We start from the raw sequence: 27,441 nt of genomic DNA on the forward strand, positions 1-27,441 counted from the left end.
CCAGTTCAAAAAAGAAATGTTTTTTTTACTTGAAAATTGTTCTTACCTTAATGAAATCGACAGCTTTACTTGATTATTAATATTTTAATGCATTGAAAATAAATGTAGAAAATATTTCAACTTGAATTCAATAACTTAAAATTATAAGAACATAAAATATGTATTCAGTAGAAAGCAGCAACATTTTTCAGAAACTACAAGATGCAAAAGAAGAGCAACTGTCAGTTTAATTTTTTTTTTTTGCATTTAAAATTGGGTATGCTCTTGCAATATTGAAAATTTTATATGACCTCCATGCAGTTCACTAAACTAATTCATGGTTAAACTAATTCACTAATTGATGGATAAACTAATTTCAGTATGGACTGGGTCATATTATAGTATGAAAATTATATAATTTATAATTAATTGTCGTACTGTGCCTTGATACTTTCTCTTTCTTGATGCTTGGTGCTGATGAATAGGCAGTCGAAGTCATTCTGGTTTCCTTTAACACTAAAAAAAATAATAGAAAATTGGAATGTTGGAAATTGAAATAAAGTTTTCTATTGATTACAAATGTATTAATATATAATAAAAAATGTTTATTACAGTTTCATTGATATGAAATTTAACATACCATAACAGCCCGAAACATGGTCACAGATTGTTTCACTGCAATAACAAAGTTGTTGACATTGCGAACCGTAAGAGGGATATGGGCATTTTATCTCACATTCCACGCCAGTGTATCCAATTTTACATTCTAAAAATCGCTTATATTAAGATTTATATTCCCCAAATTGTCAGTTAAAATCAAATAATAATTCTGCAAGTTACGTTTAAATGTAGAAGTAGAGATAATCATAACATGTAGTTTATCAGATCTAAGGAAAGAGCTATCAAAGAGAATACACATTCAGATTTGCTTCAATTCAATTATGTTCATCACTTTATCCATACTAGTAATACGACTTGCTTTATTTTTTAAATAGATTATCTGCAGCCTTAAGCTGTATGCCTATGAAAAGAAATCTAAAGGAACAACTATTATACAGTGCGAAAGCTTTGGATACTTACCAACACATTTACTGTTTTTGAGTTCATATCCAGCTAAACAATGTCTCTTTATTCTTTTGAAAAATAAGAAACATTTGTTTACGAAATAAAACAAAATCAAATCAGAGTTCATATCCAGCTAAACAATGTCTCTTTATTCTTTTGAAAAATAAGAAAATTTTGTTTACGAAATGAAACAAAATAAATCAGAGAAATATCAAATGTACTAACCCGAATTTCAGAGATGTATTTTGCCCGTTTATTTTAAATTCTCCAGGAAAGAATAGAAGCAACAAAATAATAAACCACATTTCAAGGCTTCTGCTTTTAATTAAATATTTTAACGCTTAGTATTGAAATATATTGGTAAATATTTCACAGGAAATAAATGCTGTGATCAACAATGCTCAAACACTTTCATTCCAAAATACTATCATGATACTTCAAAGTCCAACGATTGGATTCAAAAGCCTCGAACATTCATTTTACACTTTCTGTCCCTTACGAGCTCTTCAGACAGTTACAAATTGAATATAAAATTCTATATTCAATTTGTAACTGTAAAGTCTAAAGTTTTGTTTTCAAAGTTCTGTGGGCAATCGCTAGGTCTACATGCACGTATTCCCTTTACAGGGTAAATGTACATTTTTTGAACTCGTGATCATGATAACGTTATAATAGTGATCATAATATCATTTTGTACATTGTTTTGTGTATTGTAACTCTGTACATTTAGATCAAATGTGTAGAGTAAATATACAAATGTCTTAATATATAACATTTGTTTCATTCTCATACATATCTATCAAGCTAGCTTAATAAACTATTTTTCAATATAATCGCTTTGGACTTTACTACTTCGACTAGTTGATAGCTTTGTTTATTGAAACATTAATAACATACAATGATTGGTGACATTCAAATGATATCTACAAATAAAATAACGACACATACATTTAATATCTTATTATATTAATACAGGCATAAATCGGTGTGATCCAATCTTGTAGGTTTTGTTTGGTGTATTTCTATCCGAATATTTGTTCATCCAGCCATGCTATACTGGTACTGGTATGTGTATTTAACCTAAATATGCTTTCTTTGGTTGTTAGTATGGTTAGTATGGTTATTAATGTTGCAATTTTATCCAGAAAAAAAAAACGTAAGAGGATTATGTAATAACTGCAACATAATTCCCATACAAACAACAAAAGAAAGACAACTTATTGTTCATAATTGCACACGTATTTCTGAATAAATAATCATATTCTAAGTAATATTCTTTAATATTTATATAAAACATTTTAAAATGCACATCATTGTATGTTTCATTGATGGAACAGCCACTGATTAAGACATCTACGAGGGCCGTTCAAATATTACGCGGACTTGTTGCACAGCAAAAACATTTGACGATATTATTTAGCAAAATGTCACACAAAATATGAAAGAATCTTTACTTATATGGTCTTCAATATTTCATGTTAAAATGTTGTAAATTGGTATAAATTTTGAGTGATTTATCAGGACATATCATTATGTCAGGGAAAAGCAAAATCTTCGACGTCACAGGCATTCTAAAATAATTTGTGACTGAGCTTTTATTTTCTCAACACTTTCCAAGAGTACCTGTACAGTTTGAGTTACCTTATCTACTTAACGTCCAAACACCATTTCTTGTCAAACTTAAATATATTAAACAAGTAAAGAATATCCTTTTTTGTTTTAAAACTAAAAGCTGCAGGTATTTATTAGATATAGTATGATATTGGTGACTGTCAATCACGTTCTTTGCAGTCCGGATAAAGTTTTCGCCGATAATCTTCTTCCCCTCCTTGCGTATAGCCTTTTTACAGACTGAGGTATAACGGCCTAAAATTTCAATTTGCTATTGCTATTTGTGGAAGAATGTCACGAATACCCTAGAGGGTATGCATATTTGGATCTATGTTGGCGATTTCTCGAGCATTACACTTAATTTAACAAAAGTGTGGTGCGCCGTCAATTCAGGAGACATCATTTGATATATTTGCACAGTCGTTTTCACGGGCATTGCATCGGAGAAAAATCGCTATATTTCTGTTAGTTCAAATATCACGTCAGAAATTTAAATGCATAATAATAGCGAGCGTAGCGAGGCGGCGCAAAGAGCGAGCATCTTCAAGCAACGCCTGTGCGAAGAGAAAATTCGGATTACTGCACATTCATTCGATAGAATTTTTTTTATGCTGTAATTTGCACCCACATTGTATCACTTGTTTTAGCTACGTTCTCGCGAGAATTATGGCAAATGTTCAACAGAAAGTTTACTCGCCTTGATTTATTGGAATTTGTTGAAGATAAATGGAAAACAAAACGTAATTCATTGACTTTCAGCACTGTTCAGGCTTTTTCTCGTTATATTGCGACTTACATACGTCATGTGACGTCAGAGTCTAGACGCACTAATTGTAACGTGTGGTTTGACGAGCCCGATCAAAATCAAAACAATAGAAGAGTTTGCGCTCGCTCTAACGGTCGCGCCGTCAACATATTAGAACAATTTAAAGATACATTCGAGAAAATTATCGAAAAATATCGCTACTATTCCGCATGCTTTTGTTTCATATTTTTTGTTGTGCTCCGTACCTCTCCATCAACGATATCAACATACCGATAATTTTCGTTGAATTTTTTTTAAAATACAGAAATTTTGCCCAAAATTTTTTTCTGTGAAATTTCATGACTATATGATGTCTGTAAGAGTAAATAATAGGACAATCTGCGTAATGTTTGAACGGTCCTCGTATATAGGCGGTTTGCTAATCGGTGGTTCCCGGCTGATTAACAGCAACGGTTTTCTTCAGAATTAAAGGCATGGCCGTAGGCCCTGCCCTCCCCTAATAATTCTGTCGATAAATTGATTGACTATTTGTATATTGTTTAACGTCCCCTTCGGGAATTTCTTACTCCTACAAATGAACAAAGACGTCACCGTATGTCAGTGAAGAGCTTCAAATTTAAAGCTATACTCGGCGCTCAGGGCCAATAAGCAGTGAGGGTTTCTTTATCATCCAATGCCTACCGTGAAACGGGACCAGGCCAATGTATTAAGGTCAAATCCGAAAGACACGTGACTTACACTTCTAGTTCTGAGCGCTTGGCGAAGGAAAATTAATTCTTATGTTTGTGTCTAATGTATGACGCGTCGCCTCGAACGAGAATCAAACCCGGACCTCCCGAACACAAAGCGAACGCAACGCTTTATTTGATATATTAAATATAAAAGAGCTACTTTATACAGGTACATGTGTTCAATCAATAAAATTGTCTGATGAACTTTTGTCAATGAATTATGGAAGTTGATTATATACCCCCTTGCAACTAAAAATATTTGGCTGTGCCACCAAAACTGAATTTGAAAGGCGATAATATTTATTGGTATAATATCTTACACTGATTTACCTCTACCGTTATTACTCTATACATGTAGAACATTACATGTAATACCATAAAAGTGCTTATTTCCCCAAGACGAGACTATCCCCCTCATCTGAGGACTACTCCCTGAAAACACAGCTATTCCCTGTGAGACGTCTCCCTCATGACTATTAGTTATGGAATTGGTCATATGATAATGGTTCCTGATGGAACATAGGGCCTTGGCAACAGTTCTCCATCGAACTTTGTTTTGGGCAGCCTTTTTAGTTGTTCGCAGGTATGTCCACATTGCCTGAACTCCTCTTCACATGACTTTTGCCAAGTTTTCATGGGACGCGCAATTCGACATTTTCCTTGGGGAATCCACTCGATTGTGTAGCATGTAATATGTCTTCTGACGGTTTTCGAAGGTTATGTTTAATGGAATGGGAACGAGGGAACTATTTCCCGAGGTTGGAAGGTCGCCAGGGAAAATAGTCTTACCGATAGGGAACTATAAATTATTACAGTTACTGTGTAGATGTATATATTCTTTCAATTAGTTATATTTTTTGGTTCCAGGGGAAAATATGGTATGGATAAAAGTCCACATGCAGGAATTTATTGCATTTTGCTGATCATTTTTTCCCAACATATATTGAGCAACGTAAGTAGAAGAAAGACAAAGAAAGGAATGTTCATATTTTTCAATATTCAATCGTTTTATACTCCTTGTCTTATATCTTTTGGAAAAAATAAACAAGATGCTCAACTGAGTATCAAGGTATCTTTGGCCCTGCTGCCCAGATAGCAAGACATAGTTAGGCCAACGTTGGCCTAATTTTTTTTCCAACGTTGGCCCTCTATTGGTAACCTTACGTTGGCCCATGGAATTTTGATCATATTGTTGGGCCAACGTAGGTTAAATTGTATGACAACTAACAGCCAACTTTAATAACTGGTTGGTAAGGTTGGCCCTTTGTTGAAATGTCAGATGGGATATTGTTGGGCCAATGTAGTTTTTAATGTATGCCAACTACTGTACATCAGGAAATTAACTTGCGGAGTTAATTTTCTCTATATTCGCGGATAAAGAAATTCCGCAAATTCAGCATACAGTGAATTATTCTTTAAAAACTTTTATAAAGATAAATTGAAATTTTATCACTTTCTGTGATTAGATGTAGACTGTCTTTATTAATTATGCGAGTGTCTCGATCAATTACAAACACGCATTTAATTTATTGCTATTTTTAAAGCTTATTAATTGTTTAATTCATTTCTATAGCTAACGATTAATTTAGCCATCTAGAAGTGCGATGTAATCATTTAATAAAACATACTTGTTTAATTTCACTCGTGCTTATCACTCAGTCATTACCTTTAATCAAGTCAAAAACTTCGTAAACAGGGTAACGACGATTAATTTATTCCAATTATATGATTAAAAGTTCAACATTTTTACTATGGTATAATTTTTTTCTGATTTGGACCCGAAAATAAAAAAAAAATTAAATGCGTAGCATTATTTTGACTTCAAATCGAGATCAGTCTGGTGTTTCGTTATTATTCAATCGGGATCAAAATCGACACAATATATAGACTACTTTTTTGTCTGATATGCACGATATACATGATTACAGTCAGAGGCGTAGTCACAAGCCTAAAACTTAAAAGGGGGGGTCAAGTCCAGAAATCCTTTGACAAGAAAAAAAAGGGAATGTTCCCCAATTGGGGAGGGGGGGGGGGGGGGTAGTGGCCAACTTGTATAAAGGCAAGTTACTTTCAATTCCACCCCCCACCCCCCACAATTCAAAATCCACATATAACTATACTAGGGTCAAAAAGTGCGAAGGGGGGACTATCCCTTCAATGAACATTTTTTCCTATAATAAAGGTAATGTTGGGAAAAAATAGCTGTGAATTTTTTTCTTCATTTATAAGTGGGGGGGCACAGACATACTCTTGCCCCCCCCGATCTGAAAGTGGGAGGGGGGTGCTAGTGCCCCCCCCGTCCCCCCCTGCCCCCCTGCGCCCCTGCCCCCCCCCCCTGTGATTACGCCTATGATTACAGTATTTCGTTATAAACTATAGAGACGGAAAATAGCAGTTCACACAATATATAACCTAGGTTGACCAAATATTGACCCTTTTTTACAATATCAGATGGCAAATTAATTGTTTGGCCAACGTAGTTATTATCGAAACATTTGCAATTGATTAAGTGAATCTTTACATCAACCTATTTCATGACTTTTTAAAAAAAAATTAATACACAATTCAACCTGAATTCATTGTGCATACATGGACATATTCAATGAAAACATTACTAATGATTCACTGTGAAAATATTTTATATGCATCAATTCAATCATAATTTACAAAATAAAGGACAAGATAGGATAGATCAGTATTTGGCCCCCGATTTAGGGTGTCTTTTAGAATGATCCAACAGTTTATCCATAAAAACCCGTTGTCACCCCTGCCACAAAATGAGTATTGGTTGTAAGATTAAGAATATACAGGGGCCACAGTTAGGTCAGGAAATAGGTAAATTTCCGACATTTCTCATTTTTATGCAAATTTTCATCAATTTTACAGCACATTTTCTTTCGGAAAACATGGAGCACACGCTTGCCTATCTACCAAATTTATTTAATTTATACACTAATATCAGATGCAGTTTTTGTGTAAAAATCTCAGATAGGCAAGCTTGTGCTCTATGTTTTCCAAAGAGAAATGTATCCCAAATATAATGAAATTCCACCAGAATTGAGGAAATTCTGAAAAATGGCCTATTTCTGCATCCCCTTGTGGCTTCCATGTAGGCTTTCAATTAAAATTAGTGCTTATATTAATGCAAGGATCTTTTTAATTTTTTAACGACAAAGTATCACAATTCTACCAGTGTTCTGATTTTTACATCAAATAAGGAGCCAAATGGCTGTAACCCTATCTTGTCCTTTAAAATAGAAAATGGAGGTAAAATATGAAAAATTATTAATTCGAAGTTCTTAATCATGGCTCACTTCCTCTATCACTATCCTTTTGTTGTATTCCTGCTCTTTTTTCCGTCCTTTGGTCGCCGCCCGTTTCTTCATCTTGATCTTTGTCATACGTACTCGTATTTCATACACTTCATCATGTTCATTATTCTCTTCGATTTCATTGTTATTTACAGCCTCAACATTTCTTATCCTTGCAGTCTCTGACTGCAAACACAAAATAATTTGATATTGGAAGCAATACAATTATCACCTCAAAGAAAAAGAGAACGATGTATTATACTATTGGTGCTTATTGATCTAAAAACATTAATTTACAATCTTGTCGTAATAGACAGTTAAGAATAAGATTGAAACAACTTATAAGATGCTATTTAACTTGTTTATCATTGCATTTTTTCGAGCTCTAGAAGTTATTGTAAATAAAATTTGAAATACATGTATTTGCAAACGGTATACACATATACGTGTATTTGTATCTACATCAACTTACAGTGCTTGTGTGTAAAAACATGAAAAGAATGAATTCCGAATCAATTTTAACAGTGAACCTGAATAAATAAGAATAAATATACTTGTATCGCTTCGATATGCAGCTATAGAAGGTGTTTAATCTCACTTCTTGCTTGCCCTGCATTTTCAGTCTATCAACACCTGTGAGCAATTGAAACTGACAGCTCCCTCCACACTTTGGTGTTTCAATCGCCGTGCAACTCTCCAAGCTTAAGCGAAAGCCTAACTTTTGTTTCAATTTAATTATGAAGCTGTGTCATTTTGATTAACGCTTATGTAGGCTTATTTCACATCCTGTTCCTGAGAATTTATTCAATCATCTTTAATTCTCTTGAATACAACGCTAATGAAAAACATAATTTCAAGGGTTTTATTTCAAATAAATAAGCATGCATGCGTACAATTAAAAAAAATAATAAAACACTCTTTGGTGCTGTTATCACTTAAGTTCAGGGTTAAAATGTTTTTAAAAAAGTAATCCAATTAAAAGCATGGACATAGAATGTCCTCTTAATTATTTCAGAATGTGCATCTAAATTAATACTTAGAACCAACGTTGTCTCAACGTAAAGCCCAATAGCTAAAATTGACACCATCATTTAGTTGGCAGTTCACAGTTAATAATAAGTTGGCCAGCGTTGGCCCAATATAAATATCCCATCTTTGAAACATCTTAACAATAGAACACTCGTGCTAACATCAGGCCAACGTTGGGCGAACATACTACAACCAAATTGATAAGACATGTTTTGATGGTGTATTAAAACATTTGGCCAATGTTTGGCCAACATACTACTACCAACTTGATAAGACACTTTCTTTAAGAGTGTATTACAATCATTAGGCCAACGTTGGGCCAACATACTACTATATATACCAATTTGCTAATACACTTTTTAAAGGATGTATTACAAACATGTGGCCAACGTTGGGCCAACATACTACTATCAACTTGATAAGACGCATTCTTTATGGATGTATTACAAATATTGGGCCAACGTTGGGCCGACATAGTACTACCAAATTGAAAGACACTTTCTTTAAGGGTGTACTGTATTACAAACATTGGGCCAACGTTGGGCCAACAAACTGTTGTTGTTTTGCAAGCTTTTCACCAATCTGTCCATGCTTTGTGAATTTATTGCTTTTAAAGGAAGGGTATATTAAGTGCTCTCAAATGAAGTTATCACTATTTGTAGTGTCACGGATTGGAACCTTGTGAGTAGTGCTGCCTGTTATTCTAATTTTTCTAATCTGATGCCGCAGTTCTGATTGACTTTGTGAAATAGTTGTATGAGATAAGGACTTGATTTGAGATTCAGTAAGATTTATATACTTTTTAAAAAATTAAAAACACTTTTTACACGTTAGTTCTGCAGAGTGTTCAGTATGAGGCTCAGATGAAGGTTTGAATTTAGGAGTATTCACTTAAGCTTGCACAGATTTTTTTAAAAGAGAAATTTTTACTGATAACAGTTCCTGAGGTTCACTATTTTGTACAAAATATTTATAGGATTGAACATACAAAACATGCATACAAATATAGGGAATATTGATTTTGTGTTTTGTGGTTTTTCAACATTTTGGTTAACGTCACTACGGCTGTATCTAGGTTTTTTAAAATCCATCTCCTCAAAAAAACCTGGATCCAGGTTTATCGTTGAACCCTTGTTCAATTGCATTTGTTCATCGGTACAAGATTTGCATGTTAGTCTTGACCTCACAGCATATTCAATTTTCTATAGCTCAGCACCGACATGACTGCATGTTTTACTGTTCCCTGCCATACAAGAACAACCAGCACTAAAAAATCGTGGCAACCATGTCACATATACATGTAATCCAATTGGTACCAATTGCGTTCCGTTATTAGCAGACTTATTTTTATATTCATATGAAGCAGAATTTATGCAAAATCTTTTACGTGAAAAGAAGAAAACACTTGCTGTGGCCTTCAACTCGACATTTAGATATATCGACGACGTATTGTCAATTAATGATTATAATTTCCATTCCTACGTCGACACGATATATCCTGGTGAGCTTAAGATAAAAGATACCACAGAGTCCGACACTTCTGCTTCATACTTGAATATTTTACTTGAAAAAGACATGCATGGTAATCTAACAACCAAGCTATATGATAAACGTGATGACTTTAACTTTTCAAATGTCAACTTCCCTTACTTATGCAGCAATATACCTTCATCACCTGCATACGGAGTATTTATATCTCAGTTGATTCGATACGCAAGAGCATGCTCTACGTATGAACAATTTCTTAAACGAGGTAAATTGTTGACAAGCAAGTTGATGAAACAAGAATATCAACAGTCTCGTTTAAAGTCATCATTTCATAAATTCTATGGTCGATACAATGACCTTGTCAGCAAGTACAATTTATCATTGAATGAAATGCTGACTGACGTTTTTCATACCAATTGTTAGTCCATTATTTTATACACTGAATTGACTACGGATTTTTCCGTTATTTCCTGATTCTGACAACGAGCACACGGCGGGTGTGACCGGTCGGCAGGGGATGCTCACTCCTCCATGGCACCTGATCCCACCTCTGATGTTTCGGAGGTCCGTGTTTGCTCTGCTCTTATTTTGTATATTTGTTTAATGGACGTTGAGATTGAATACTGTTCGTTATTTCCATATCCTTCATGCATTATAATACTCCGAGTTGACTTTTGTGAAGGGCGTACTTCAGATTTTAAAACAACTATTGATAGCAAAATGTAGAATTTTCCCCAAGGAAGCACTTTTAAAATAATTGAAACTGTCCAAAGATTTGTAGTTTTCCATCCCTTGGCCATCACACGCCTGACTCAAAATCAAATAATTGTAACTATCGCCATACTCAACTTGGGGCCACTCCGGCATATCGTCCTTCCATTCTTGTGGTTTGACATCTTTTGGCGAGGAAGTAATTCGACCTTTTACAATTTTCACATTGATATTGATTCATATTTAAGGCAAACGAAAGAATTTACAAGATTTTCATACATTAAATGTTGTTTGTGCGCTAATATTTACGGTTGAACAGTTCGTAGTTTCACCGGTGTGTTGTTGCTACGAAGTTTGTTTTTGCAGCGTCACGGATGCAATGGCGACTGCTTTCTGGGGTAAAATTTTACTAAGGAAAATAACTGAAAAAAGTTGTGTATATGGCCAGTGTTAACACAATATCAATATTTATTGAGAAATTGATATATTCTTTTTAAAGCATCATTGTGAATTTAATTTATTGAGCAATACATTTACATGAGTTCGATGTCAAAATCTTATTACTGTAAATTCCTTATTTTCGCGTGCACTTATTATCGCAATTTGACTCTTCAACGGCAAATCGCGAGAATAATAGTTCGATCGCGAGTGGACAGCTGATCAAGATATTTAACATAGATTTCAGCACCTTAAAAAAAGGCGAATAACCTTAAGTATTTCGCGTGTGGTGCTTCTCATGCAATTAAGGGATGATGAATTCCACGTATATATTTAGGAATCTTGTACAGTATCAGTATCCATTGTTTTCTATTCGACTACAATTATTATAATAATTCATTGAAATGCACAGCCAAGGAATACAATATCTCTCTTTCTCTTATACAAACATATGTAATCAAAGATTTCTAAGCTTACCTCGATTTCAGATGTTTGAATAATGTAACTCTCACATAATTTTTTCGTAATAGTCGGTACATATATTTATCCTGACAATATTCATGGTAGTTCTGTTAACTAATTTTCCAGATGAGTGACCGGATGATAGATTTTGATGCAGGTATATTCCCAAATAATTATAAGCCCTTTCTGAACCAACTTTAATCATAATGGATGATGCATCTAGGAATGGAAATTTACTAGACTTGCTTTAGATGCTAGATATGGCCTACACTTTTGCACTACAGTTTTACAGTTGAGTGACCAGGTTCACATTTATAGAGCAAGTCAATTCCCAAGTATCTATCAGCCCTACCCATACCAAACTTGTAAGGATGATGCATCTGGGGATGGACACTACTATACCCGCTTCGGATGCTGGATTTGACCTACATTTTTTCAGATAAGTAACCAATGTAATGTTTTTGAGTAGCCCTTTAATTTAATGGCCTTTTATGATTTAATAAGCATGGATAATTTAGACTAGCTTCGAAAGCTGGATCTGATCCATGCACGTTTGGCCCGGGTATGACTTAAAGTTACGTAGGGATGGACTTCTCCTTAAACTTGAACCTAGGACACCGACGCCGGATGTGTAGCATTAGCTCATCTCAACATTGTCGAGGTTAGCTAAAATTGAGTACGAACTATTGCCACGATAAGATTGCGTTAATTTTTTAGGATTATGTTTTTATCATAACTCGAAGTGTTTCGAGCAAATATAGGTATATTAGGTATAATTGTTATAGTTTTACATGTTATATTATGGGTGAAGTTTATATTCTGTATATATATTATACAACAGAAATATGTCACAGATATCTCATCATTATTAAACTGTTACTAAAATAAATGAACCGTTATACTTTCAGAAAATAAACAGATGCCCAGAGCTTCGTACGTTTGCAAAACCTGTTGACAAATGTCCTTCTCATAAAGAAGAATGGAAAAGAGCATCAGAGATGAAGAACTGCGAATCATTATCAATGAATTGTACAAGAAAATACGCTTATCACTGTCTAAATGATGAGTGGTTAGATAAAATGTACGAGGTCTGTGCGCCACCAGTTATCATAATCGGTATTAATTCTTGATAATCAGCATGTATCTCGTGCAAGAAAAAAATATGTCAATATGAAAGATAAATTGCATCTACATACCCCAAAATTATGATAACATTCTATTCACTTATCTTATTAGAGAATATAATTTTAATCTTTGTAATTCACTTAATAATGCCTGTTGCTGACATGAAACATGCAAGATGCAATTATAGAACTACGTTGACATTCAAAGTATGTGATAATAAGAGACATATCTATAACAACATACAAGTTGTATTCTTTTCTTTTAATTCTTACATAAAAAAGTGTAGAAAAAACGATAAATAGAAAAGATCCCAAGGTGTTTTTTTTCCATATTCATGCAACGTGTTTCCTGTTTTCTAACCGTCATCAAGACTTAGATTTGACAAAAATAAAGTACAGATATCGCTTTATAAAAATTATGTATATCCAACAACAAACCATTTGAATTAGTATATATTCCCAACATTTCTATAACTAGGAATGAGAATGAAATGAAAAGAACATACAAGCAAAAGAAAAAAATCTTATTATTATTTCTCATTTATCACACACATTGATAGCATTTTTCTGCTCATTCTATATTTTCTTTGAATTCAACATATATTTATGGATGGCCTGAGTAAAATATAGTAAATTTACTAAAGGGAGGTTTAATCTAAATTTCATCTTTCTCACATTTTTACGAACCAAATGAGTTCATTGATACTGCATACAGCACTGTTTTTATTCACATTCATGAACCTTTTTGAATTTACTTCAAGGTTGCTGTCCAGAATACAACACAGCTGGTGATGTCATACAAGGAAATTTTCTAATTGATTGTACAAAGTTTGATTTTCCGTGTCCAAAGGTTTATAATTCTACAGATATTTACAAATGTGAGTGACACATAAGCACACTTGCATGAAATCAAACAGTATATTACTATTGAAATATTACATGGCGTCTTAAATGTAACGTTATTTATCACTTAATTTTTGTAAAAAATAATTAATTCACATCGAGAAAAATGACAAACACCTTTTATTAATAGTAGTTCATGGTTTAATTTGTTCTTAGATCAGAAATGCTATGGAATCACGGTTGAAGAAATATTGTCCGATTATGAAGCTGCTCATAAACAAATTATGACACCAATTTCAGCAACACAAATACCAACCTTGCCTTTATTACTAAGACGAGGAATAAGGAAAAAATCGTAAGTGTAACTTCATTTATCTGTATGCAATATCTAAAAGTTTAACATGTCCAGTTTCTGAAATGCAACTAGAGCAAAGCTCGTTGCAAAGCAATGAGTAGGTATTCCGTCCTGTTTGACCGAAAGTGACTTAAATTTATTGTAAAAAAAAATATAGAGAGAAATGACGTCTCTAATGATTTAAATCTTAGAAATCTATATGGAAAATTGCAAAAGTAAGCCAGTGTTGCTACTTCCTGTTTGACCGAAAGTGACGTCGACGAAGTTTCATGCTTCCAGTGACGAACATTTACCCCAAAACATGTCAAAAACAGCAAAAATATGCAGTTTTGGACTACTTAAGATTTGGTCGGAAGTGACGTCACAAGACGGATTTTGATGACATCAGTAGATTTTACCAAGGATTTTCAACAACTTTGCTTCTTTGATATATAACAATTCTTAATACTTTTTGAGATATCTGGAAAAAAGTTTGGTCCCTCAAGATCGCTAAATATAGGGATCAGCCCTTTTTTCGAGATATCATTTGAAAGACCTGCTAATTGTGCACAAATTATATTCGATATATTTTAACAAAATAGTTTTAGTTTAGAAATAAAAAGCAAGTAATTTTTGGCTTTTTTAAGCGTTCTAATTTTTTAATCCTATCAAGCGTCATTTTGAACAGAGAAATCGAAAAACAAAAACCAATGTGAACAACTTCAGGCCTTCAATTCTTAAAAATTAATAGAATTTCTGCTCCAGCTTTAGCTGTCTCTGAGCCTTTGTCTGGAAACGAAAGCCTATAAAGGAGATGGGTGAACTAAGCGTGCAAAAAACCCACAAGCTTTACACATGTATAAAAATCATATTCAAATTGTTATTTTAGTATTTAGAGTAAAGTTCTCACCATTGATTTTTGTAAAATCACAATAAACAAAAAGTTCTGAGAAAAATTTTTCGTTAAAATTTATTCTTTTATCAAGAAAAATAATGAGGTATCCATTGGGTTCGAACCCTGGCAATAGAAATCCTGAGTTGCATTCTCTATTGAGACAAGCACGCTAACCACTACGCTACACAAGTCCTGATGAAGTGTGGCATTTAAATCATGTTTGTGATATGACCATTGACTTAAGGGACTTCAAGTATTTCTCAAAAAGATACGAAAGTTATGTCATAAACTTATATTTTTTTAGGTATAGTGGGTCATTGCTCCATAATTTTGGAAAACAAAATATGTATATTTTTATGCAAACTTTCAGGAAAAAAATGGAGAGAAGACCCACTCATAACGAAAAATAGTGTTATATTGTGAAAAAATGACTCGTTTTGTCCTCTTTTGTGTGTGTATCATATTTCATTGGTAAATAACTTCAATTTTCATGAGATTTGTGCAAGTTGAAGAGATTTTACATAAAATATACTTTAATATTAGATGAAATATTAAGGAAGAATTTGATAAAATTGAGATTTAATTTTTCACGTTCATGTTTGTTGCACTATGGGCTTTTCTCTCATCATGTTCACCCATCTCCTTTCATTTAAAAGGAAATAAATCAAAACGGAAGTGACGTTTTGAAATTTTAGACAACATTCTGATAGAGTTTAGTAAGGATGGCAATCGATTACAGAATTGCTAATCGGTTAACAGCAAGACGTTCCGACCGATTAACCGGTTAGTCGTATCAAGAAGTACATTTTGACATTATTTTGCATACACAAGACGGTAATAAAGACATTAGAAGTTACATTTTGCTAATTATTTTGATTGGGATATTTTATGTGCACGAGCGTTTAGTTTATTTTAATTTCAATAAACAAGAAAAAAATAAAGAAAACGATAAATCTTGCCTGAGAAAACAAACACGGATATTTTTTTCCAACGTATGTTAAATTTATGTTATGTTATATTATGTCTGAACTTATTTACAACTTTTTTTCCTGATATAGCATTACTTATAAATTACGGCAACATATAGACAAGTGCTATCTGATGATGTTTTTAATATCATAAAAAAAACCACGTACAGGACAGTCGGGATAGCAACATGATGTTTTAAAAACAGCAATTAACACTTTACAAACTGACCAATTACCCCGTTATCTCAATCAGGAGAGCCATAAATCCCACCAAATTATTTGATTACATGATATGTAACGACGTTAAATCAACTTTAAGCAGCGGTTTTCTTTCTAAAAAAATTAATTTTAAGAAAATGTGTTAAAATTTTCATAAATTTTTATTTTTTTTCCGACTTACCGATTACGGATTTTCTAACCGATTAACATCGCTCCGACCGATTTATCGATTAATCGGTTAAGAATTGTCATCCTCCCTAGAGTTAAGTAACTTTTAGTATCTCTGAAACTTTAGCGAAATCAATTGAGAAATGAGTGAGATGTGAGGCTTCAAAGTTGGCGTCTAGGAAGTAGAAAAAAAGAAGAATAACTAGATACAATGTTGTTGCAAGCAACGAGTGGGTCTTCTGTCCGATTCTTGATGCGATGAGATAGGATTTTGATTGAGATTTTCATTCTAAAATAATGATTTTCCATAATCTGTTAAAGGACATTGAACATTAAAGACTTAAAAATCTTTTTTTGGCCCATCACGGCCCTTAATTTTAGGAATCAGCCCTTAATCATATCATCTTAAAGCTCTAAGGATTTTGATCACTTTTTGTTCAACAACTATGCAGAGATTCTTTTTTGTTTTCGAGTTATTTGCAAAAGAAATATTTAGGGGCTAACCCTTCAACTACCAAATGGGGAAGTTTAGCGAAAAATGAATGGTTGCATATTGTTCAGAACATTATTTTCAACAACTTTTGTTCAATATTACTTATCAAAATATTTCCCACTCTTGAGATATATAAAGCGTTAAAGATTTAACATTCTTGCCCCTTGTAGCCCCTAATCATGTTTCATATGACATTAAAATAAAAATATTTAGTTGTAGATTGTTTAGATAAACATTTTTGCTTCAGTAATGTATAATAAAATATTTACTTTAACAGAGTTATCGAATAAAGATTTTGGACCCTCTCAGCCCTTAATGTGATGAGTCAGCACTTTTTTCTTGATATCATATTAAAGATCTTGTCATTCTGCACAAATATTGCTCAGTATGTTTTAACAAAATAATTATATTTTAAAAGATATGATGCAAAATGTCTCCAAAAATAAGTCATGATTCGTTTCCTTAATTTCGACCCCTACCGAGCTTCCATTCTAGGCACTTCCGGAAAATATCCTGACCATGTTGCAACATGGCAACATGTCCTCTATCAACCCTGAAAAAAAATCAGCTTTCTAGCTTGAGCCGTTTTTTAGTTCCATCACAGACATGGAGGTCATCAAAATTTTGATCAAAGGACGATAACTTCCGACCGGAAGTGAATTTCAAAAAAATAAAAAAAAAATAATGTAAGGTTTAGATAAAGATACGTCTTCTCCGAAATTTTCAAGTAAATCTGTCGAGCCATCTCCGAGAAATCTTCTGCACAAAAATTGTACAGAAAAAAAGGATTACTAGAGCAAAGCTCGTTGCAAAGCAACGAGTGGGTCTTCCTTCTTAGCAATAAGCAAAAAGTGGAATGTTCAAATATAAACTTTGCTACCATTGTTTATTTCTTTGATTCAAACAGCAAATACCCTTTCTTAAAGTCTGATTCTGGAGTGAGCACAAGGATAAATAATTCAATGGTTATGTCTCCAACACCATTGAAACTGTACCTACAAAATTTATACAACCTCATATTTTGACTTTGATTTGTAGACATATACTAGCATTACATATGATGCAATCATATTGGTGAAGTGTTTTATGCTACGGATTATCAGTGTTTTGATACATCATCAGCTTAAAAATTGTTTTAAATATATTTACACAGTTAATTGGATAGTATTATAATAGTAAGTAATCCAAGTGTGTTACTGATGAACTATCTCCATTTTTATCAGGTCAGGAAAAAAGACCAAATGAATACTTTTACAAGAAATACAAAGGAATGTGTTGTGCAAGTCTCTAATTTGCAGAACTCCACTGGCAAATAGTGGTATCTCAATAAGAGTGTAGTAAAGTTCTCTGAACAGGACATTCAACAAAAAGATCTCTTTCTAAAAGCACTGTCCTTCATATGAACAAATTTCATTCCACTATATTAAAGATTTCTTTGTGCCAAGTTTAACTTAAATTGCCCCGTGGTTCTGAGAAGAACATGAAATTCTGATGAATTTAATTCAAAGATGATAATGGGTGACTTTTATTTAAAAAAAAATTACTAAAGCATTAGCTCATATGAGTTAAACTGTATACAGATTTAGTGCTTTGTTGACTTTGAAATATGCTTGGACATCTCTTTGATCTTATGTTTGAAACAATATGTACATGTACATGTCCTTTGTGCTGAAAAATGCACATATGTTAATGGTGTAGTTGTCTATGCCAAGGTAAGAACTTTCCTTCAATAATACTGTAAAAATACACATATTATATCTTAAATGTTGCTGCTGAAGACAGATCTTTATCATCCTAACCATTAGCATTGGTATGCCTTCCCTTAGAAACGTAAGACCTTAATACAGATCTATGTAAACATGCAAGATTTGACACATTTAAAACGAACATTAATTCCAAATTAAACATACTAGATTCTGTAACAGAATCTATTTCTCTTGAAAAACTGAAAGCAGTTGATATGTTCTTATTTGTCAAATTGTTGATTTATGTCTTTTTCTCAAATCAAAATTCGAATATGCTATATTTTTAAAAAGCAATCTTCTTAAACTGAGACTGTTTCACATGTCAGACAGTTTCAATTTCATTACGCTGTTTATACTTTGTCATCTGATCTCCCAACAGATGCTCTTCTGGCAAATCATGATCATGCTTGGCAGCATATTTCAGTACTCAGATGACAGTCACAGTCACACCTATCAAAAAGAAATTGAAATTTTTCATTGCTGCTAGAATCCAACTGTCTTATCACAGAAATAATTATTTCACACTTTCTGACGAAACCTTCCCAAAATTTTTACATTTTGCTCATAACAGCGTAAAAAATGCATTAATTCCCGTAAACCATACGATTCTAGCAGCACTTTCCAAAAACAATAGGATAAGAACTTTAGATAGAAACAAAAATTAAGTTTCAAAGTGTGCGTCGTAGTGCTGAACTTTTGCATCTTATTTGTTACGAATGACAGAGGAAAGGCTGATCGGCAAGTAAACACCCTCCCTGCTTTAATTTTACGAAGAAATCGTTGAAGTATATTACCATACCTTATTCATAAGCTTTATTCCCACATGAATCACACATGATATTCATTCTAAATGCTTTAAAACTCCGATTTCTTGTGTTTGTTTACATGAATTCTCGTTACGTGTCACTTTCACTCTGCTACTGCATGATCAACAGTTATTACGTCACGGGTTTGGTATTTAACCCCTATGATAGCTACAGAGACCCAGAAACGACAAAATTCTGTTTGTATTATGCCTCTGCATATATTGATTAATTTTTACGACCTCAAATCAATCTTAGATATTGATAATAAGAATTAAGAAATGAATGTAATATTTTTTTCTTTGATCGATGTATCAAAGAAAAAATTTGGACGGAAAACTTCATCAATGCGCGTAGCGCATTGATGAAAAAGTTTTCCGTCCAAATTTTTTCTTTGATACATCGATCAAAGAAAAAAATATTACATTCATTTCTTATCATTTAATTATGATTTTAAATTAATAAAATGAAAGTTTCTTTCACTTTCTATTAAATTTAAGCATCCAAAACAGTGCGCACGAATACATCAATATAACGTTAACGTTGTTGAAAATTCAAAATGGCTCTAACCATGCTTACGAAAAAACGTTCTTAAATATTGTCGTGTGGTTACCAACATTCTCTGAAATAATTTACAGTTCTTTAACACAAAAACTTACCTGTTGTGTTATCCCTCTGGGTATATTTTTCCCGGTAAGTTATCTTAGTTCGTAAATGTAAAGGGAAGCTACTCAAATATCCTAACAGTTCTAGGTCACAGATATTTTGGATTTCATTTGCGCATTTTTCAATCTGAATTTCAAACCGAATATATAAATAAGTATCACAGCCTGTCAATGCTGCCGACTGTTCAAGGTTAGAAGAATTCCGTCCTCATTCATGCAGTGTCGTTTTTCTCGATCATTCGTTTCCCACGATTTAACAGATTTACGGTTTTCCCCGCTTTGGTAGCATAATAAAACATTTTTTCAGAGTACCAATGTTTCATACCAGATATCTCAAAGTCAAACATTTAAGAAAAATATGCCGATTAAACGATTTCTTCCCTTCTTTCCCATATTAAACTGCATTGTCGTCATGCAGACGATTTGATTTGTTTAGCAAAGGGGGATAACTCAAAATGAAACGAAAGTAGAAAATAAGTCAGGAAGGTAACGGACAGGTTCCGAAATTCAGAAAAATATTTATTAAAGCAAAAGTATTTTATTTTTCCTTCAAAAAGTAATCTGGAAGCGGGAATATACATGTAAAGACTGCCAAAGTAGATCCGGCTGCTTAGTGCAAGCGAACTCTAGATTTTATTGATGCAGTTATCAAAAGAATTTTTTATCCAATCAGAATCAAGTATATTATAGAAATTAAATGATATAGTAATCTCTAAACTTCACGTCATATAGCTTACTATGACGTCATATCATATAGGCAAGTAGAATATTTGGTTGTAACCTTCACCTACCTGCGTATAGTTTTAAAAACATGGAGTAATAAATCATTAAACAGCGCACTTTTTGTGTGCAATAAATATACAGTTTTTTCAATGGGTGGCAATGTACCTCTTCGGTCTATCAACACATTTTTCGGAGAGCCACAATTCTGCAGCTAATGGGGGTATATGTAAATCATTTTTTCATTTAGTTTTCCAAATGTTTCAAAAAGATAGGGAATGACAATCAATTTTCTATAAGTATAAGCTTCAATTCATTATAAGTATTTGCCTAAGCATTTTTCCTATATGACAGGGTTATTGAACTTATATTGGTGAATATTGGCACGAGTTGGCTGTTCAAATGCACGAGATCACAAATGCATTTGAACAGCCAACAACTGCCAATATTCACCAATATAAGTTCAATAACTATTTTATTATATGGCTAACACATTTCCCAGACTGTAGAAGTACATTTTTCCGCAGGAATTGAAATGTAAATAATAATATTAGACCAGATTAAAAATTGGGTGAAATGACCCAGGTAGGAGAGAGAAATGACCTACCTTGAAATGACCTATCGTGAAATGGTGGGAGAGAGAAATAACCTGGGAGAGAAAAAAAATTAGAGAGAATTGAGCAGACACCCTCTTTATAAGTCGATTGCATATTTAAATTTTCAAAAATGCATATTTTATGATATTTCATTATATTTTGGAATTCTCTCGTTTGTTAATATGTGAAGTTACATGTATTTTTATAAACATCTGTGGGTTTTTTAAAACACTAAAGTATTGCTTATTTTTTATTGTAGAGTTGAAGGAAGGCAGTCCTTGAAGATGTTTTGGATGGTACTTTGGTGTACGTTTGTGATTTTTTCTTTAGTGTTCATTATATTTGCAGTCTGCATAGAAAGAAATTACAAAATAAAAAAAATGAAAAAGCAATGTAATTCAAAATTTAGACGTCAGAATAAAAAAAAGCACTAATTACAGGACTTAAGAGCAGAAAATTGCAGCATAAATATTTGTCATGGATTTATTTTTATGCCCCCATAAACGAAGTCTCGGGGGGTAAATAGTTTTGTGTCCGTCTGTCTGTCTGTCTGTCTTTCTGTTTGTCTGTTTGTCCGCAAAAACTTTAACCTTGCCCATAACTTTCGATTAACTTTTGATTTAGTGGATCTATGAGTTTCATATTTCATATCTGTATTCCTTGTGACAAGACTTTTCTTTGGGTACCACCAAATTAGACCTTTTGACCTTGACTTTGGAGTTTGACCCACTTTTACATGAAAATTTTAAAATTTTACTTTGGCTATATCTTTTAAACAGTGGAAGCAGGACATTTATACTTCACATATGTAATGTTTATTAAAAGACCTTTCACTTGATACCAACAACTTTGACCCTTTGACCTTGACCTTGAAGATTTCCGTACTTGTGAAAATACTTTAACCTTGGCCATAACTTTTGAACGGTAAGGGATATGGCTTTCATACTTCATATATGTAATACTTGTGAGAAGACCCTTCATTTGATAGCAAGAATTTTTACCCTTTGGCCTTGACCTTTGAGATTGACCTACTTTAAAAAAGCAAACCTTGACATAACTTTTAAAGAGTTAGGGCTAGTGCTTTCATACTTTACATATTTGATTATTATGACAAGACCTTTCATTTGATAAAAATAACCTTGACCCTTTGACCTTAACCTTGGAGTTTAACCTACTTTTTAAGAAATTGAACGTTGACAAGACCTTTCATTTGAAACTAATTACATTGACCTTTTAACCTTGACCTTGGAGATTTTTGTACTTATTTAAAAAACTGTAGCATTAGCTTACTTTAAAATTTCACAATTGTTTTCCAGTGAGAATACCCTACTTTTGGTACCAATTAATTAAATTTGTATTTAAGAAAAGCTTAATCTTTGCTTTGTTGCCATACATTATAATACTATTACATGTTCTCTGGCAAAAAATCAGCATGCGTTACCAGGGGTTTTGAAAAGTTATCAAAATAAGAAAAAATTTGCATTATTCAAAGAAAAATGTTCAAAAATAACGAACGAAAAATTCCAGATATTTTCTCATCAAAATGTGTTTTAGAAGAGGTGTACAAATCCATGTATAGACATTAAAAGTATTGCTCAAAGGTCTTTCATATAGTGGAACTCTTCAACTCTAGGGAAGAACCAAATAAAGTTCAAACTACGTTGCTTATGACCTTAAAATTGAAAAATATTTTTTTTAATCTTCAACAGGACATTTATCTTTGTGCATGTTATATTCCACCCTCAAATTCAACCTACTTTCAGAAGTTAAATAATGATGTTATTGAAATTATTGAGAAAGATGTTAATAATTTCAAAACTAAGGGGGAAATAATAATTTGTGAGGTTATGAATACACGCATCAGATGATTTTATTGTACATGATGATATAAGATACCTTCCTCTTTATAAAACTTACAAGGTTGATAATAATTTTTGTAAACGTAGTAATCGTGATGTCATTTTAAATGAAAGAGGAAAATCAATTTTTGTATTAGTAATCAGATGAGAATTATAAATCATTTAATGGTAGATGCATGGGGCATTGTTTTTGGTGATTACACACGTTTTAAAACTCATGGTCAAAGCACAGTAGACTACCTTGTTGCGAGTGAAAACTTTGTTCAACAAATTTTATATTTCAGGGTATCTAATTTTACTCCTACTCCTACTGATTGTCACTGTAAACTATGGGAAGTTCTAGCAAAGTTTCAGGAGGGTTCAAATATTACTAATACCAAAACCTTACACCCTGCCCCTAAGAATTTTTAATAGAATGATGAATCCCATATTAAATTTCAACTTGCTCTAAGTTCAGATAAGGTACAAGAAAAAATCAAGTTTTTTTAAGATTCCTTTATTGCAGAAGCTACATCTACTTATATTGAGAAAAAGGCTAAAGAATTCAATGATATAATCATTACTGCTGCTAACATGTCATTAAATAGGACAAGCCATAAAAGAAAGAATGTTTTCAAAAGCATAAAAATAAATCTAAAGTGGTTTGATTCAGACTTGCAAGAAGGATATGGATATAACGAACAGTATTCAATCTCAACGTCCATTAAACAAATATACAAAACAAGAGCTGAGCAAACACGGACCTCCGAAACATCAGAGGTGGGATCAGGTGCCATGGAGGAGTGGGCATCCCCTGCCGACCGGTCACACCCGCCGTGTGCTCGTTGTCATAGTCAGGAAATAACGGACAAAATCCGTGGTCAATTCAGTGTGTAAATAATGGACTAACAATTGGTATGAAAAACATCGGTCAGCATTTCATTCACTGATAAATTGTATTTGCTGACAAGGTCATTGTATCGACCATAGAATTTACGAAATGATGACTTTAAACGAGACTGTTGATATTCTTGTTTCATCAACTTGCTTGTCAATAATTTACCTCGTTTAAGAAATTGTTCACACGCAGAGCATGCTCTTGAGTATCGAATCAACTGAGATATAAATACTCCGTATGCAGGTGATGAAGGTATATTGCTGCATAAGTAAGGGAAGTTGACGATAGAAAAGTTAAAGTCATCACGTTTATCATATAGCTTGGTTGTTAGATTACCATTAGTGTCTTTTTCAAGTAAAATATTCAAGTATGAAGCAGAAGTGTCGGACTCTGTGGTATCTTTTATCTCAAGCTCACCAGGATACATCGTATCGACGTAGGAATAGAAATTACCATTGTTAATTGACATTTACGTCGTCGATATATCTAAATGTCGAGTTGAAGGCCACAACAAGTGTTTTCTTCTTTTCACACAAAAGATTTTGCATACATTCTGCTTCATATGAATATAAAAATAAGTCTGCTAATAACGGAGCGCAATTTGTACCCATGGGAATTCCAATAAATTGTTGGAATACCTGGTCTCCAAAAACCACATAGATATTGTCAATCAGAAACTCAAGCATGTTCTTGATGTCAACTTCAGAGTACTTCTGTGTGCAATCAGAATCTGTTTTAACAAAATAATTTTTCAAATGACCAATGACGAGGTAAGTAAATTTACGAGTTCCATTTTTGTTGAAGAAGCAGCTGTCAATGATATCAAAAAGCCTGGATTTTAATGCAAACAACGCGTGGTAGACTGATTGCACATGGAAAAATTTATAGCATGTGTCCTAAGGATCCACTTGTTAAGTTAAATTACTTTTAGGTCGACATTCTCTAAAATCCTAAGATGCATCAACAAACAAAGTTTGTTGATTCTAAACCAGTTAGTACCGTAGATACTTAAATAAAGCCATAAAAATTAAAAAATTTGGTCATCATGACCTACTTTCTAGACATCATTCTTCGAAAGCCCAAGATGCATCAACTGATGAAGTTTGATGACTCTAAGCCAATAAGAACAGTAGATACTTAAATAAAGCCATAAAATGTCAAAAGTAGGTCATCGTGACCTACTTTTTGGTTTCACTCTCCGAAAACCTAAGACGCATAAACTCACAAAGTTTGATGATTCTAAGCCAATAGATACGAGTACTTAAAATACTTAAATAAGCCTTAAAATGTCGAAAATATGTCACATTGACCTATTTTTTGGACATCATTCTCCAAAATCCCAAGATGCATCAACTGATGAAGTTTGATCATTCTAAGCAAATAAGTACCATAGATACTAAAATAAAGCCGTAAAATGTAAAAAGCAGGTCACAGAGACCTACTTTTTGGTTGTTACTCTCCATAAACCAAAGATGCATCAACGCACAAAGTTTGTTGATTCTAAGCCAATAAATACTTAAGATACTAAAATATAGCCATAAAATGTTAAAAATAGGTCATCGTGACCTACATTTTGGTCGACATTTTCCAAATTCCCAAGATGCATCTGCTGACCAAGTTTGATGATCCTAAGTCTGAAAATAATCAAAATATGCCTTTAAAACAATTCGAAAAACAAATGCCTGCAAAATTCATAAAGTAGGTCAACTGTGACCTACTTTTTCATAAATGTTTTAAGGTCCCAAGATGCATCAAAGTACAAGATTTGATGATTCTAAACCCCTCAGTGTCTGAAATAATCGGATTAAATGTTTTAAAAAGAATGAGTCATAAAGTTCAAAAAGTAGGTCACGGTGACCTACTTTTAAGTTGATGTTGTTCAAGGACCCAAAATGCATCAACTGACAAAGTTTGATGATCATAGGCCTTTATAAAAGTGTCCAAAATATGCCTTCAAATCAATTTGAAAACAAATGCCCACAAAATTTAAAAAGTAGGTTACCATGACCTACTTTTGAGTTAACATGATGTGAAGTAGTAAGATGCATTAACTTACAAGCTTTGATGATCCTAGTCCTAATAGTAAGCAAAATATAAATGTTTTTATTAATTGTAAATTTAGGTCAACTTTGAAGTTACCTTGAGACCACGCCCTTTGCCCCAGGGTCATGCCTTGAAAAATATTTAATCTTCAACATATCTTGATCCTTGTATGTATGTTTGATGAAAATCTGCCTGGTGGTTCTGGAGAAGATTTTTTAGCAACCAGTACTTTTTGTTTTGTTTTCCTGATTATCTCCCCTTGTTTAAGGGCCCCAACCCATATTTTAGTATAAAGGGTAGCCCTTGGGCCAAGGATAGCCTGTTATGAATTTGACACTGATTGGCCAAGGGGTTTTTGAGTTATGGTCCATATTCTAAAAAGTTAACGCACACCGCACAAATGGCCATAGCATCAGCTCTTTGAGCCTTTGGCTTAGAAGAGCTAATAAACAACCATAACAATATTGGAAATTAATCAATGACCTAAAGGATGATAAAAAAGATAATTCTGCAGCAAACATAGATCCTGAAACATGGGATTATCATTTTCGCAATCTTCACTCTGTGTGTGATAACTCTTAATTCTAGTATACAATTGGATGGATTTAATTTTGGCTGATATGGAAATTAACCCATCCTTAAATGAATTGGATTACATGATTAGAAATGAAGAAATTGTTGATGCAATAGCAAATTTAAAATATGAAAAAGCAAAGAGACTTGATTTGATATCTAATGAAATGTTAAAGCATAGTCAATCTTATTTACTTCCATGTATACATAAACTTTTTAATAGCTGTTTCACATATGGTTTTTATCCTCAAGCTTGGAGTAATGGGAACATAAGTCCAATTTTTAAGTCTGATGATCCAAACAATCCTGCAAATTATAGGGATATCCCAATTACCAGCACTCTTGGCAAGTTATTCAACAGTATTTTGAACTTTAGACTAGATAAATTTCTACTAGAACATAATTTAATTCATCAATCTCAGATGGATTTTACCAAAAATGCAAGAAATCTGATCATCTATTTGTTCTAAAATGTCTAATTGATAAATACTGTAGCACAAAAGAAAGAAGACTCTATGCATGTTTTGTTGACTTTCATAAAGCTTTTGACAGTGTTATACATACATACGAAAGACGAATAGGGCCAGGTAAAAAATATTTTTATCTCGTAATTACGAGTAAAGATCTCGTTATTACGAGTTAAGATCTCGTTATTACGAGAAAAGATCTCGTAATAACGAGAAAAGATCTCATTACTACGAGTAAATTATCTCGTTATTACGAGTTAATTATATCGTAATAACGAGAAAAGATCTCGTTATTACGAGATAATTATATCGTTATAACGAGAAAATATCTCGTTATTACGAGTTAATTATCTCGTAATTACGAGAAAAGATCTCGTTATCACGAGTTAATTATCTCGTTATTTCGAGAAAAGATCTCGTTATAACGAGTTAATTATCTCGTAATTACGAGTAATTAT

The 27,441-nt window shown here is 33.0% G+C and overlaps 1 long non-coding RNA gene across 1 annotated transcript; it reads left to right on the top strand.

Moving 5' to 3' along the window:
- The first annotated feature begins 5,030 nt into the window (after positions 1–5,030).
- Positions 5,031–13,907, top strand: LOC134283568 (uncharacterized). Its single transcript, XR_009995499.1, has 4 exons — positions 5,031–5,104; positions 12,500–12,707; positions 13,477–13,593; positions 13,775–13,907. It is a non-coding gene; the product is annotated as an uncharacterized LOC134283568 (long non-coding RNA).
- Positions 13,908–27,441: the final 13,534 nt, after the last annotated feature.

The sequence above is a fragment of the Saccostrea cucullata genome, unplaced genomic scaffold, assembly GCF_032062105.1.
Source record: "Saccostrea cucullata isolate Sc308-1 unplaced genomic scaffold, CSIRO_AGI_Scuc_v1 ctg665, whole genome shotgun sequence".
NCBI classification, from domain to species: domain Eukaryota; kingdom Metazoa; phylum Mollusca; class Bivalvia; order Ostreida; family Ostreidae; genus Saccostrea; species Saccostrea cuccullata.